Source organism: Elephas maximus, chromosome 14, assembly GCF_024166365.1.
Source record: "Elephas maximus indicus isolate mEleMax1 chromosome 14, mEleMax1 primary haplotype, whole genome shotgun sequence".
Taxonomy (NCBI): Eukaryota; Metazoa; Chordata; class Mammalia; order Proboscidea; family Elephantidae; genus Elephas; species Elephas maximus.
In genome coordinates this window covers 43372820-43388910 of record NC_064832.1, presented here as the reverse complement: position 1 = coordinate 43388910, position 16091 = coordinate 43372820, and positions in this window count along the sequence as shown.

Genomic DNA, 16091 nt, shown 5'->3' with positions numbered 1-16091 from the left:
ATTATCATTTTTAGTCATGCCACATTAGATACTGACAGTCCCAAAAGCTTGACTCCATCCACGTCATTAAGGTCGACTCTACTTTGAGAAGGCATCTCTTTCCCAGTTGTCTTTTGAGTGCTTTCCAACCTGAGGGGCTCATCTTCTGGCACTACATCAGACAATGTTCCACTATTATTCATAATGTTTTCACTGCCTAACTCCTTTCAAAAGTAGAGGGCCATTTCACTAGCCCTTCCTAGAACCTGCCCACCATGGGTGACCCTGTTGGTATTTGAATACCAGTGGCATAGCTTCCAGCATCACAACAACTCATAAACCCACACAGTACAACAAACTGACAGATGCGTGGGGGTTTAAACCCTTAGTTTTTTGCCCTTTCCATACTTTCACCCTGACCACCCTTTTTCTTTTTTTTATCTCACTAATGAAGGAGGGAGTAAGAAGGTCTTACTTCTTCTTACTAAATAGTCATCAGAAAACTCCACTCAGCACGAGTATTCATATCCTATCAGACAGTCCCTATTTACATGATACAATTATATTTAAGGAAGGCTGAGAAATATAATGCTTTAACTGGATAGAGTCTTACAACACACACATTCAGCTTTCTTTTAATGGAAATTAAATTTGAGAATTGATATTGAAACAGGTAACTAGCAGTACTTCCAGTGTTTATTCCTTTGTCTGTATAAGTACTCTTAAGTATCCACTGATCCACATAATAGTACAGTATTCTCTTCTCTGAGAGAGAAAAATCAACCAATTTCAGCATGTAGATCAAATTTCAGATCTCGGAGTGTAGTAGGCTTCTATCCATTAGGTCTTTGGGTAGGTATTTGAGGTATAGCAACCTATAAACTAAATGCTAATTAATCTGCACCTCACACAAGAAAGGAGAACAAATAGAATAGCCATAGTGAAAACATATGTTTGTAGACAGAAAATTGAAACCATAACAGTACAAATGAATTAAAAGTTGCTGGGTAGGAATAGTAGAAACTCCATGAACTGGCAGGGGAATAAGCTGGTTTGTTGGCCCATTTCCAGTTTTTTCTTTTATTCTCTGGGAAGGACTTGATTGTCCTTTATCCTCTGTACCCAAATCTGAGCTGGGCATTGGAGCATACAAGCTACTTAGGGGCTTCACAGCTTTAGCAACAGACTTCTTATTAATAGGAATTAGGGAGCTCTGATGTTTAAATTTTTTACAGTCTTGGTTTGTTCTACCAGGTTTCAAATTTTTTGACTTCATAATTTCTTACATTTCTCAGCCAGTTTCCATTTATTTGCTCTTTTGTAAGTTTCATGTACAAATTAGACAGTCTAATTTTTAGAAGATATGTTTTACTATGTTTTTTTAATATATTTATTAATTTTTTTCTGAATGTACACATAGGGAGCTCTAGTGACACAGTGGGTAAGTATTCAGCTGCTAACTGAAAGGTTGGCAGTTCAACCCACCAGGCCCTCCATGGGAGAAAGATGTGGCAGTCTGCTTTTGTAAAGATTACAGCCTTGGAAACCGAATGGCGCAGTTCTACTCTGTTGTATAAAAAAAAAAAATTTTTTTTTTTTATAAGGTCACTATAAATCAGAATCGATGGCAATGGAAATGTAAACAAAAGTCTTCTAGAGCAGAGCAGATTATTATTGTTTACTTACAGGAAATAATATCTGTGTGGTTTCCCTGTGCCCCAATGCTTACCCCTGAAGTGATAAAAGACTAATGTCACCCTATATACATTATGGGCTCTTTACTATAGAAAAAGAACTCTGATAAAATGAATCTGGGTGTTTATTTAGGAAAAGGAGGTGGATGTCCTCCCTCTCCATCCCAAGGAATATTTGGAAAGCTAATGGCAAATACTCTGAGTTCTTATTCTAATCCATTGAAAGGTAAGCCAGTCTCTCCTGAGGAAAAATAAGACCAGGTTCTCCACTTTACAACTCTGGAATATCTCCATGGTCCCAGGTTATATCCCTCTTTGAAATATTAGCACATTCCCACAAGAAGATTCATCATTCTCCAATTCTCATTACTTAATCAGTCGTAAATTAACTTTCAGGTTCTCAGGTCCCACATTTAAGTAAAATTTAATCCAAAAGTACTAAATGCATACCAAAACCAAAAAAAAGAATGTTGCTGTCGAGCCAATTTGGACTCATAGTGATCCTATAGGACAGAGATGAACTGCCCCATAGGGTTTCCAAGGAGCAGCTGGTGGATTTGAACTGCCAACCTTTTGGTTAGCAGCCAAACTCTTAACCACTGCACAACTAGGCCTTCAGTAAGGGCATAGAAACGTAAAAATATTTTCTCTACATTTCCACTGGTTTTAAGCTTAAACACCATCCTTTCTTATTACTTGCCAATATGAGTGAGTGAACAGTCAACATATCAATCATTTTTTTTCTCAAAAGACTTATGACTTTTATATGAATGGATATCATTCATGTCTTTCTAAGGCTATAATTTTACCTCCATCAGTTATAACACATTTAATCTAAGGAACAGAAGCAAAGGACTTATTCAGCCTTTAGAATTGCAAATTACAGAGCACTCAATTTAGATTATATGGATGAGTAGAATTCTCCTCCTTTATCAATGAAGTGTTTCTTTCCATCTCTACTTAATGACTTTCTGGCTTTAACCTGATTTTATCTGTCTCATAGAACTTTATCGATAAAAAAAGCAAACATATAACCAAACTTTTTACTTTTTCTATCATTGTTCTCACTGACAGGTATAACAACCCTACCAAGGTTGATGTATAGAGAAATATTTTATCATAGCTTAGTAAGGTTTGCCAGCTTTCCTGCCTGCAAAATCAAAATCATCACTGCACCAATGCTTCAATGTCTTTTTTTAGCCAAATCCAATTTTTACCTTCTTTTATTATTTTAAGCACTTTCCTTCCAGATGCAAAATAAAGTTTCAGGTAAGATTACAATTGAATCAGAGTAATGCAGACTTAATGACAGTAGCATAAACATATAATAGAGTTCTATCTTTGTGTTTATTCAGCCAAAATGTAGTATAAGGCCGATATGGTGACTGCATGTGGTCATGAGAGACACAGTTTCCTTCTTTCTTTTTGGTGTGCCACTTGTATTTTCAAGACTACTTCATGATCCAAGATGGCTATGGGTGCTCCAGACATTGTATCCATATTTAAGGCAGAAGAAATGAAGAAGAAAGAGAAAAGGACTTATTCTTTCCCTTTTCTAAGGAGATCTGTTAAAAGTTGACACAAGAGTGGCTGTGTTTTATTAGTTCTCGTAGTCACCTTGGCACACCTAGTTTTAGGATGAAATAAGGGGAGTTCAAGGTAGTGAGGAGAAGCTAGTCAGGTAAGAAGAGAACAGAAACAATGGTTCCTAAAAAACAAAGTGAATTAGGTATTTCAAGTGACAATCAAATTCTTAAACGGTGTAGAGAGGACAGATGATAAGTAATGAGAATTTATCACTGGATTTGGCAATGTAGTAGTTCTCTGGACAAAAATCATTTTGATGGAAAGTTGGGGACAAAAAATTCTCTGGAATGACTCAAGACAAAATTTGAGGAAGTGAATTGCAGACAGTGGATATAGAAAACAATTTATGTAGAAAAAGCAGAGAGAAGAAATGTTAGCTGTAGGGGAATGGGGAATCAAGAGGTAGATTTTAGGGTAGAATTAAGGGGATTGATCTAGTCAATGGACAAACTTACTGGCAGCAAGAATATAATTGTTGGAACCATGTTTTTGTGGAAGCTGGTGGGATGGACATGGTATATAACTGGAGAATTGGATGGAAATATGCAGTTCATTCAAAAATGATGCCGTGACATTCAAATGTATTCAACTCAAAATATGCCTAAAAATTGTGGTATGTTACCAATACCCAGACACTATCTTTATCGTGTTTTGATAGGAAATGTATTTCCATATCAAATTTGATTAAAAAAAAAAGTAATCCTCTCTTATTTGGAAGTATCATTTTCTTACTATCAAAATGTGGGTGTAATAGTTTCTTTCATGTCCCTGGTAGGACACATACAGGAAAATGATGATTTTTTCCTTGAAGCCAATTTCTCATCAGTTTTATTTATTACAGTAAACGTGTAAGAAAGACAATCTCTTTAATTACTGTAGTTTTTAGGAATAAAGAGCAATTTTGCCTATGTTAGAAATAGAGCAACATTTTCTGAAGTAGATTATTCTAATACCACTGAAGAGAACATTCAGTCTTTGTTATTCTTAGTTCAGGACCTAGCAGAATGTTGCAATAGTGAAGCACTTTGAAATATCACTGTTTGAATGGAATAATTGCAAATGATGTTACTAAATAGTAGCTTGACAGACACATGCACACATGCACACACACAAATGTGTAATATACAGTATATGGTATGTAATATATAACTTGTGATATTAACATGTAATAAAAGATATAATGTAAATTAAACCACTTACATAAATGGATTTATATAAATGGATCGATGCAGTGACTGCAATCATGGGCTCAAGCGTAAGAACAATTGTGAGGATGGTGCAGGACTGGGCATTGTTCCGTTCTGTTGCACAAAGGGTTGCTATGAGTTAGAACCAACTTGACAGTACTTAACATACAAATATTTGAAAAATACCCCTTAATTTATTAACTCTTTGACTACTATGAAACATCTTCAGTAATTTATCATAAAAGATTATGTAAAACCATTGAACATTAAATATAGACTATTTTAATAGTCCAGATCAATTGTCCATTGATCAAAGAAATCATTCTAGATTTTTCTAGCATATAGCAATCTCTTCTTTCTTATGTAGAAATTATAACTCATAGTATAAATATGAATATTAAATATACAATTATATGCATTTTTTACAAACCTCTAGTTTTTTTTTAATCTATGATTCCATACTACTGAAATACAGTAGGTAATAAGATCTAGAGAACTAGTTGATGTTAATTGCAATTTAGTCTATTCCAACTCATGATGACCCCACGTGCACAGAGTAGAACTGCCTCATAGGTTTTGCAAGGTTATAATGTTTTGGAAGCAGATCAGCAGGCCTTACTTCAGACATGCCTTTGGGTGGTTTTGAACCCCCAAACTTTCAACTGTTACTCCAGCATTAGCCATCTGTGGAATAGTGTCTATGTTCTATATATTTTTTTTTCTATATATATCACTTTTAGCTTGCAAAGCACTACAGAAATGTACAAATATTAAAGAAAACACAAAACAACATGATCACAAAACTCTTATTCCAAAAAGTGTAAGGAAGGGAGTAAGTCAATAAACAAATGAATATTTAATAGTGTCACAGTGGTTAAGCATTCAGCTGCTAACCAAAAGGGTTGGCAGTTCGAAATCCCCAGCCGCTCCTTGGAAACCCTATGGGGTAGTTCTACTCTGTCCTATAGATTTGCGTTGAGTGGGAATAAACTGAGTGGTAATAGGTTCTTTTGTATTTCAACTGAGCCTAGAAATCACCTACCTACTTCTATAACCCCAAGATAATAATAATACACGTGGCTCATTGACACGATACTATTTGCTGAAGTAATTTAATGTAAATTGATGAAACTCAGACACTCTTTTAAGCTATTAAAGTACTTGGAATAAGTTATTATGGGAGAATAAACTTTAAATCTGTTAACATGTACTTCTTGTGAGAAATGTTCTATAGCTAAAATGTAGGACTAAAGTGAGATGGTTATGTTATCCAAGATAAACAATACATAAAATTTATCCTGCCAATAATATTTTGCATAGGTGACATAGATGTATCTACAAGCAGTTCTAAAAATAAACATATATATTGAAAGACTAAAAGGAAATATATTGCATTTAGTAGAATCAGGCAACAGGTCTAAAAAAGATATAATGTGCTTTTCCTCACATTTGCTTTGCTCTTATTATGGAGTCAATTTTGTTAGAGATATAAATATAACATGTTCATTTGTACCAGGACACTTAGTTCTTTCAACCAAATAGAGTGATTTTAGTACCTATGAGAGGGAGCAAAAAATAACAGTGTTATTGACATTTTGAAGAGAGAACTGCAAATCATATGGACCAAAAGACATATCCATGAACTCTAGGCAACACAGCACTCTTTTAAAGGGCACGCTTTTTGTGGTTTTCTAATCCCTATCTCCTTTAAGCCAGGGACTTCTCTCTCTACCAGCCAGCCAATGAATCATCTTGACTGAGACCACTTCTGGTATTTTCACAGGTACCTGCGGTGCTCATTCTGGCTGTACTATATCCCACAGTGTGGGCAGATGGCTCCAAAAAATTGATTCATGCAGACAGCAGTGGTCTTTTTTGACGTGTTGTGAATGGGTGATACTTCCAACCAAAAATAGTGCTTTTCCTTCCTTAAATCTATGTATGAAGAGTTCTTCTCAAGTGTTCTTCATGGAGGGTAATATCTCATTTTCTCAGAAATCTTGCTTCTCTTCAGAAATCATGACAAGTTATGCTGAGAAAAAAAAAAAAAGCCTCTTGAACACTATATCCTCAGGACAGAAAAGGCTAGAAAAACAAGGGACTGGAAAGTAATTATATGTTAAGAAGCTGCATTTGTATTCCTACAGCGTTATAGATCAAGGTATGACAATTTTCAGTAGTTAAAAAGCAAATAAACTAGAAAAACACTTTCCCTAGAAGAAAAATGCATCCTGGAAAACTAAATGCTCTCCACCTTGAAAGAGTATATCAACAGCAATATAATTGACACAAATTAAGTTTGACAGATAGTTCAAAGAATGCTTAAAAATGCACGCTTCTTCTTTCGTAGAGTGTACAGGGGTGTGCATACAATGACAAAGAAACAATCTCTAAGCTGCATTGCATTTATTTCTTTAATCTACAGAATTCACTGTGGGACAAGGAGATTAAGGAATGTCACATCTGTGCAGGCATGCTACGGGACAAGTGGAGTTGCGGTATTTATGAGACAAGGTGGAAAGAGAAAATGAGGTTAAGGATTGTATTATTTCAAAGTAAGCTCACATGAAAGACTCTAAGACGTCAGAGAAAATGAAAAAAACACAATTTGTTCTTCAAAACCTTTTTAATTCTTTATTTGATGTTAAGGAAATGACTTAGGAATATAGTCTTTGATAAGAAAATGGTATAATTTCTCTTTATTTTCACATTTGAAAGCTTTATGCTTTTAACTTAAATGCTTTATAGAATAATTTAAAGAATTTCAAATGGCAATGGCCTGACCCATATTCAGATGGAGCAAAATAAATACCTGAAAAGCAAGAACATTGCTCAGAGACACAGTATTAAATATAATTCAAATAAACATACAACAGAGTTATAGAGTAATTAACACATGTAATGTACCTTGAAAAGTCTACAGCAGTGTATGGGAAAGGCATCTTTTTAAAATATATTGTTAAGATTAATTAAAAGTACTTAAGTAGTGTAGTTTTGACTTACTGCATGGAAGAAATTTGAACTTTTCAGCACCTGTGTTTGCAAGAATGATGTACAGCTCTTGTGATCACAGAAAACCAGTTGAGTCAATAAAGAAAGAGCCTATTCTTTTGATGATTGGAATTTAGGAATAAATCAACCTTACTTAAGTAAAACTTAATTCGACACTTCTAACTGAAGAAACTTTGGGATGCTAAAGCAGTAAGTAAGGGGAACTTTCTGAAAATGGTAGAAGAAGATGAGGAGTACCAAAATATGAAGGCATGGAGATAGAGCTACAACAACTGCTGATCCATAAACGTTCTGTCCACGTGGTTCTCAGATAGCTTTCAGTATTCTACCTGGCCGCCACCATCAGGTTTCTGAATATAGGAGGTACAATTACTCAGCTTCATACATAGTGCTACTGATTTCTTGGGAGACACCTACACTGTGAAAGATTCTCACCAAGGTGCTAATCACTTAAAGGTCTCTACATGACCCCCTCAAAAAATTTTTCTCTTTTAAGAGCCTGAACCAAACCAAACCAAATAAAACTTGTCAGGTGGATTCCGACTCATAGCAACCCTGTAGAGCAGGGTAGAATTGGCCTGTAGGGTTTCTGAGGAGCAGCTGGTGGATTTGAACTGCCAACCCTTTGGTTAGCAGCCTGAGCTCTTGACCACTGCACCAGTAGGCTTATGAATATTTAATTATGTCTATTACTCACAGTAAGGTCTGTGGATGGTGCAAATGCTATGTGCTTGACTACTAACAGAAAAGTGGATAGTTTGAGTCCACTAAGCAGTGTTGAGGAAGAAAGTCCTGGCAATCTGCTTCCATAAAGATTATATCTAAGAGAACCCTATGGAGCAGTTCTACTGTGTAACACATGAAGTCGCTATGAATGGGAATTGACTCAAAGGCAACAGGGATTTATTTATTTTGTTATTACCTACATTCCGAGCAGCTGATACTCATGTACGTTCTCATGCTATTATAAATAATACTGTTATAAAAATTCTTGTACTTATTACTTTATGTTAATATGAAGAGTTATTTTTGGGTATGTACCAAAATATGGATTTGTAAAGTCATAGTCAGATAGGAAATTTAATTTGTAAAGCTGTTTTCCAAAGTAGTTATATCAAATCATATGAATACCAATAGCACTTATGATTCCATATCATTTTTAGTATTTAGTACTTAGTATTCTGGGATATTTTACTATTTTGAAAATCAAATGGATGGGAAATTAGGAATTTTAAGGTACTATAAGGTGGTTCCTCAGATAGTTATACCCAAAAAAAGGAGTTCTTAAATATCTGTAAAAATTTCCACATAGATAGATTAAATATATAAGCTCTTTGAAAGAAATGGCATTGTTTCATTGCTCTCCATGTATGCACACATGTGTGTGCATATACATGTATGCATATATGTGTGTATATATATAAACTTATATTGGAACTCAAAAGACAAACATGCTTATTTGTAGCTCCTATGAAGTTCAGTTCTTAAATATTCTCTAAAGCAGACGCTCAATAAATGTCTATTAATCAAGATAACTACTGAGAAAGACTTAACAAAAATATTGCTTTCAATTTCAAGAAAAACCCAAAGAAATATATTTAAAATTTTCCAAGGTAAATAAAATAAAATATATGTGAATGTAACTTATTCAACTAGGAGTTTTAGTATTCAAATGAGAATATGACAGTTTCCAGATGGTAATATGATGGTCAATTTTATGTATCAACTTGGCTATGCTATGGTGCCCAGTTGTTTGGTCCAACACTAGTCGAGTTGCAGTTGTCAGGTAATTACATGTGATTAAACCAGTTGGCCTTAAGTAAAGCAGATTACCTTCCATAATGTGGGTGGGCCTCAGTCAGTTGAAAACTTGAAGAGCAAAATGTGAGTTTCACTAGGGTGTGTTCTACCTCCAGACTGAACATAGACATTTTGTTAAAACATGCTTATAATTTACTCTTGTCCTTGTCTGACCAACAGATTTTGGGATGCAAGCCTGCAGAAGTCTCCAACCTGTCACCTGATCTTGGATGATGGACTTGGCAGCCCCCTACAATTGCGTGAGCCAATTCCTTAAGGTAAATCTCTCTCATTGGTTCTGTTTCTCTAGAAAACACTAAGGCAGGTAGGTTGTTCAGTAAAAATAATAGCTTAAGTTTTGGTATGTTACAATTTGTAGAGTATATTTGGATATACAGTAAAACCTGTGAAAGCCAGAACATGCATAAGGAAAAGCTGTCAGAGAAGGGAAACTCAAAATTTTCCACTAAAATGAGTGATAGAAAAGTGGTAGGACCACACACTGTCAAAGGCAGGTAACTTCTGAGACCTGGAAAAACAAGGCAGTTTGGTCAAGTTCCAACTCACAGGTTTCACTGTATTTTACATAATCATAATACTTAAAATAAACCTCTGAGTTAATAAGAGGCATTATTGTTTCCATTTTACACCTAAGGAAACTGAATTCCAGACAAGTTATGTGAATTTCAAGATTATGTAGTTTACAGTTCATTACATAGCTCATAGTTCATAAATGTTGCTGCGGATGGATGGATGGATGGATGGATGGATGGATGGATGGATGGATGGATGGATGGATGGATGGATGGATGGATGGATGGGTGGGTGGATAATGGATAGAAAGATGATAGATAGGTAGGTAGGTAGGTAGATTGATAGATAGATAGATGATAGGTAGATAGATGATAGGTAGATAGATGATGGATAGATAGATAGATAGATAGATAGATAGATAGATAGATAGATAGATAGATAGATAGATAGATAGATAGATGATAGATAGATAGATAGATAGATAGATAGATAGATAGATAGATAGATAGATAGATAGATAGATAGATAGATAGATAGATAGATAGATGGATGATTGATAGACAGGGATATATAAATAAGTATATAAGTATATATCTATATTATATAGGTTAAAAACAAAATATATTTATACCATCTTTTATATTTACCAATGTAGGTACCTTTTTTTTTTTTTTTTTTTAACCAATGTAGGTACCTTTACTAGTGATGTTTATTTCTGTAAGAGAATTTGAGTAACTGTCTTGTGACCTTTTAGTTTATCCTGAAGGGCTCCGTTATGTCTTGTAAGGCAGGCTTGCTAGTAATAAATTCTCTCAGTTTTTCTTTGCCTGTAAATACCCTATTTTTTCCTTCCTTGTTGAAAGGTAGTTTTGCTCTGTATGGAATTTTTGGTTGACAGTTTTTCCATCAGCACTTTAAATATACCATACCACTGCCTTCTGGCATCCATTTTTCCAGATAAGAAGTCAGTTGATCTATTATTGAGTCTTGCCTCTGGTGAGTTGTTTTTCATTTGATAATTTCAAGACGTTCTTTTTCTTTGACTTCTGAAAGTTTGACTATGATGTGTCTAATTATGGATATCTTTGAGTTCTTCTACTTGGAGTTTGTTGAGCTCCTTGTATGTATAGATTAATGTTTTGCATCAAATAGAAGAAGATTTTGGCCCTTGTTTCTTCAAATATTCTTTTTTCCCCTTTCTCTATGTCTTCTTTGTTGACTCCCATTATTATTATGAATGTACACTTAATCATGCTCCCCATTTTCTGAGAGTATGTTCACATCTTTTTTCTTTTTTCTCTCTGTTCCTCAGACTGGATAATGCAAATTAACATATTTTCAAGTTATCTAATTCTTTCTTCTGCCAGTTTAAATGTGCTGTTGTGTCTCTCTCTTGAATTTTTTGTGTCAGTTATTGAACTTTTCAACTCCAGGATTTCTATTATTTTATATGATTTCTACTTCTCTATTGATATTTTCTATTTACTGAGAAATTATTTTCATACTTAATTCATTAGGAAAGTTGATTGTTTGAACATAGTTGTAGTAGCTTATTTAGTGTTTATCTAGAGTGTTCAACATCTGTGTTTCCTTGGTTCCCATTTCTATGGACTGCATTTTTTTTCCTGGAACGGGCCATAATCTCGTGTTTATTTGCATTTCTCATAATTTTTTGGTAACTGGTCTTTTTAATCAATATAATCTGAATATTCTGGAAACTAGGTTTTATTCCTTCCCATAGTTTGTGGTTTTTCCTGTTTGTTGTTTTTCATTATTTTATTAGTTTCTCTCCTGGGATAATTCTTTGAAGTTTGTTCTTTTTGTGTGTGTGTTAATGAAGTCTCTGCTTAGATAGCTTAAACAAACAAACAAACAGAAAAACCCGGTTATCTTTGATTCTATTCAAACTCATCCAACCTCACTGGTGTCAGTGTGGAACTGTGCTCCATAGGGTTTTCAAGGCTATGACTTTCCGAAGCAAATCACCAGGTTTTTCTTCTGGGGCACTTAATGGGTGAACTCAAACTGTCAACCTTTTGTTTCCACCACTCGGAGTTTTATTGGATATCTTAGAGGTCAACTGATGATTAAATAATGATTCTTTTAATGCTGAGAAGCAGTAAATCTCTCTTTCTCTGCTAAAGGACTCTGCATATGCATTGTATTGTGTTTTCAGTGCTCAAGTAGGCAATCTTCAACTCTGCCTTAGCCTTCACTTCCTGCTTATGCAAAGCTTCAAGTTCAGTCAGAAGTGAAAGATTAAGGTATTTCAGATCTTTCTTGAGCATTCACACAGCCCTGCACGTGTGTGTGGCTTAATATGTGCATCAAATTTGTCAGAATTTTTCAAAGTTCCCAATGGACATCTCATTCCCCCAATTTTTCTTTTATGATTTCTGGCCAGCTTTTACTTGTCTCAACTGGTATTGGTATCTCAGATAGCTGTGATATTAAACAGTTTTCACTGTTATTTGAATAATGCCCTGAGGATAGGACTTTGCTCACTTAGCAAGTTCTGAGTCAGGTCAAATAAATACAAGCCCTGTGAATATGGCTTTTACAAGATGCTGCCAGACAGGTTAAATAGTAATATCAAATATTTAGCCTTTTGGGGGACTGCAAAAATATTTTGTGTCCTCCAGGAACTGCTAAGCTATTGACTTTCACAGCTACCATTTTCCTAGGCTGCTGCTTTTCATGGATACTGTGGAGTCTGTAAGAAAGGAAGGGAATATGGCAAGTGAAAAAGCAACAGACTTGATGTTCTTAACCAGATTCAGCTGTTTTTCTTGAATAAATGTTCCATGAACTTTTGCAAGCTTTTAGTTAATTTTTTAGTTCTGAAAAAGGTATTTTTCTCAGAGTTACCATTGTTTTAATGGGAGCACAGATGTTAACAGCTATTTATTTCACCATTCTTGAAGTGTTTAATGTTCCTATTTTAACTTTTATTATTTGACTCTAACATTAAAGATATTTTTGCTATATCATATCAATATGGGAAAAATGCCAGTAAGAGAGGTTGGAAAAGCTGGAAGAATACACGTGGAGGTTCAACTAAAGATACTTGCAAAAATCATGATATTATTGAAACAGCACGAAATTTGTGTTAAATTGTCTTTGCTTCAAATTCTAGTTATTAATTCCAAGAATTGAAATTTTATTTTAAATTATTGATGCACATTAGTTTCTTCATGGGTAAAATGTGGTTAGTAATATCTTCTAAAATATTCTAGTAATATATTGAAGAATTTCAACAAATTGGAATTTTATGATTTTTCAAATATAGGAAAACTGATTAATACTAAGAGATGATAAAAAATTCAGAATTAGAATATTAAAGAGATGCTGATTTATGTACCTAGATTCCATGTTTCTTGGAAATAGAAGAGTTTGACTCACATCAGTAGGCTTTAATAGAAATAGAAGAAGCCATGAATCAAAGGCTTTGATTTCTGTAATAAACTCTTTTTTAGCCACATATTTTCTCTATAAAATATGCATTTAATGATATTAATATCAAAAATATTATTCATCTATTGCTAATTAAAATACACAGTAAGGATCTTAACAATTCTGTAGCTTTACAAGCTCACAGACAGAAAACTAACTTATTCTGGTATTTCTAATCTCGGCTTTTCTGAATCTGCTTATGGATTCTTTAATATTGATGTGACTTGTCTAGAAGCTGGACTTCAAAGACAAACCGGTGCTATTAGGAAAAAAATAATTTTTCCTCTCCCCCATGCCTATCTTATGATCAGGTAAACTTTTTAACTCCACTCTGAATTGGGAAAAAAAAAAAAGTATGTTTGAACTCTCTTTTTCCCTCTCTCTCTTTAAAGAAAAATTGAAGGAAGACTTCAAAGAATCTGTCACAAAAGGCATCATAACTTGTGTTGAAGGTGTGATTTCTATAGATCTCAATTCAGCCTTCAGGGAAACATACAGATCTATCTCCAAATGCGTACAGGACTGCCTTAGATCTAGTCATTTCTTAAAAGAAAAAAGTGTACTTACAAAGACAGTATATAGACGGTAGAATTTAAAGTACCAGTGCCACTACATAAATTACGAATATTGATTTAAATTGAGCCCCTCCTATGAAAAGTAACCTCAGAATTCCCTTGTTTGCACTAGCTTTAAATTTCTATGGAAACAAAACCTAATTTGTTGAAAATCCAACTCTAGAGAAATCTATATATCTTAGTTATCTAGTGCTGCTATGACAGAAATACCACAAGTGGGTGGCTTTCACAAACAGAAATTTATTCTCTCACAGTTCAGGAGGCTAGAAGTCCAAATTCAAGGTGCCAGCTCCAGGGGAAGGTTTTCTCTGTCTGTTAGCTCTGGGGAAAGGTCCTTGACTCCTTTCAACATCTGTGGGCCTGGTGTTCCTTGGAGATCTCCATGTGTCTTGGCATAAATCTTCCCCTGGGTCTAGGACGTTCTCAGCACAGGGACCCCCAGATCCAAAGAATGTGCTGCACTCCCAGCTCTTCTTTCTTGGTGGTAGCGAGGTCCTTCCCTCTTTGCTGGCTTCTTTCTCCTTTTATCTGTTGTAATATAAAAGATGTGACTCAAGTAGAGGTGTGGCTTGAGTGTGTGACTTAACTAAAAGTGTGACTTGAGTAAGGGTACAACTTGAGTCACACCCTCTTGTAAGTCCCTAACTCAGGTTATAACTACACTGATCTTGCCTCATTAACATGCAGAGGTTAGGATTTACAACACATCCCAAAATGGAGGATAATTACATCAGATGACAAAATAGAGAACAACCACACAATATTGGGAATCATGGCCTAGCCAAGCAGACATATGTTTTGGGGGACACAATTCAACCCATGACACAGTGCTTCTATTAATGACTTGGACAATACCAGAAAATGTATGCAATCCCTTTTGGTTCTAAATTACCAACTTCAGGAAGAAAAGATAAGGAAAAGGAGGGCTAAAGGACACACATACACACGCAGACACAAAGAAACCCAGAAAGAAAATAAAACTTCCCTGTAACCTATAGAGATTTTTCCTGTTTATCTTGGCATTTTTAAAAATTGAAAGAACCATTCAGATCTCAATCATGTAAAAGATTTATTTGAGAATCTCTCATTATTGACTCAAGTTCTGAAGATTTAAGTTATTGGCTTTCAGGGGGATCCACTTTTCTCTAATTTTGACTTCATTTAAAAAAAAATTTTTTTCCCTGTAATTAGGGATTTGATTCTGCCACGAGTCAGCTCTTTTGGCATAGGGATGCTTCATCCGGTTCCAACCCAGTTGCCCAGTCCATAAAATAGCCAGTTACTCACAATGTACCCAAATGCTCCAAATCATTCTTCAAATCATCTTTCCTTTTTGAAATTAAATCTGTGAAAAATAAATATTATAAGAAGGGAAACAAATCCTGCACCTCTGCCTGCTTTCCCCTTATCAAGTCTTTACCAAATCAGTCAATAACAACCTGTAGCAGGGCAAACCTGTAACTTTCCACAAGTTACTTCTCCTCTTCCTTTAACTTCTATGAAGGACAATAAAAGGCTCAGTTATCCTAATAAATAAACTCCAACAATGAATGACAGCCTCACTCACTGTCTATTTGAATAATACACACCCTAGAATCATTCCAAACTATCCTTCCTGTTTCCTCTTTTGGCCATGGTTTTCCCATACACCTGTGGGATCCATTTTCATCATCAACACCATTAGTCATATCAACAGAATCTTTGCCAGAAAAATAGTGCAAGGTCGGAGCTTTACTACAGATGTATAGACTCAACAAGACTAATAATTAGAGATTAAATAGATAATACTTATGTGAATTAATCAGAATTGTAGGAAATATACATATTAAAATAAGGACAAGACCCAATAGGCTGAATTTAAAGAAGGCGTTTAGACAAGGTGATTCTTGAGATAGATTTTAAAAGAAGGAAAAACCTATGCTTGTAATAATATAATAATACTTATAATATGCATACTAACAGCAGATTTTAAACTGAGCAGACTTAGACTTGGTGCATTGTGATAGGCAGACTCACATTTTATCATCTGACTAAACCAGAGTTGGCATCATAATTTTGTACTAAAATTGATTCAAAATTCCCCCCCTTCTATGCAATTTATTTTCTTTATTAGTTTTAAACATCTGAAGCTAAAAATACCTCCTTCCATCTTTTCTTCTTCAGCAAAATTTCCCAATGTCACTTTTACATGTCTTCACACATTAGTAATTAGGCTTCTTCTTTAAAAAGAAGTTTCTTTGGGATTTTTTTTAGGATTTAAAAACATACAG